We start from the raw sequence: 823 nt of genomic DNA, 5'->3' as shown, positions 1-823 counted from the left end.
TTCCAGACAGACTTTGAGAAATCAAATTGACTTGTTGAGTCAATATCTTGTTCTGAGCCAGAATGGCATTCAGAGTATCAATCTCAAGAACTCCTTTCTTCTGATTTGTTCCATTGTTCGTAGGATTCCTTTCAGAAGTGTACATGAATTGGTTATTTGCAACCATTTCAATTAGTTCTTGAGCTTCTGTAGGCGTCTTCTTCAGATGAAGAGATCCTCCAGCAGAGCTATCCAAAGACATCTTGGATAGTTCAGAGAGACCATCATAGAAAATACCTATGATGCTCCATTCAGAAAGCATGTCAAAAGGACATTTTCTGATCAATTGTTTGTATCTTTCCCAAGCTTCATAGAGGGATTCTCCATCCTTCTGTCTGAAGGTTTGGACTTCCACTCTAAGCTTACTCAATTTTTGAGGTGGAAAGAACTTTGCCAAGAAGGCATTGACTAGCTTTTCCCATGAGTCCAGGCTTTCTTTAGGTTGTGAGTCCAACCATGTCCTAGCTCTGTCTCTTACAGCAAAAGGGAATAGCATAAGTCTGTAGACCTCAGGGTCAACCCCATTAGTCTTGACAGTGTCACAGATTTGCAAGAATTCAGCTAAGAACTGATGAGGATCTTCCAATGGAAGTCCATGGAACTTGCAATTCTGTTGCATTAGAGAAACTAATTGAGGCTTAAGCTCAAAGTTGTTTGCTCCAATGGCAGGGATAGAGATGCTTCTCCCATAGAAGTCGGGAGTAGGTGCAGTAAAGTCACCCAGCACCTTCCTTGCATTGTTTGCATTGTTGTTGTTTTCGGCTGCCATGTCTTCTTCTTTGAA

General features: G+C 41.3%; 1 non-coding gene across 1 annotated transcript; it reads left to right on the top strand.

Moving 5' to 3' along the window:
• Window positions 1-295: 295 nt before the first annotated feature.
• On the top strand, window positions 296-403 carry LOC130984654 (small nucleolar RNA R71). The gene has a single exon (XR_009088571.1). It is a non-coding gene; the product is annotated as a small nucleolar RNA R71 (small nucleolar RNA).
• The last annotated feature ends 420 nt before the right edge of the window (window positions 404-823 follow it).

The sequence above is a fragment of the Arachis stenosperma genome, chromosome 5 (assembly GCF_014773155.1).
Source record: "Arachis stenosperma cultivar V10309 chromosome 5, arast.V10309.gnm1.PFL2, whole genome shotgun sequence".
Lineage (NCBI taxonomy): Eukaryota > Viridiplantae > Streptophyta > Magnoliopsida > Fabales > Fabaceae > Arachis > Arachis stenosperma.
The sequence above is the reverse complement of the archived record's forward strand: the minus strand, read 5'-3'. Positions and strand labels throughout refer to the sequence as shown.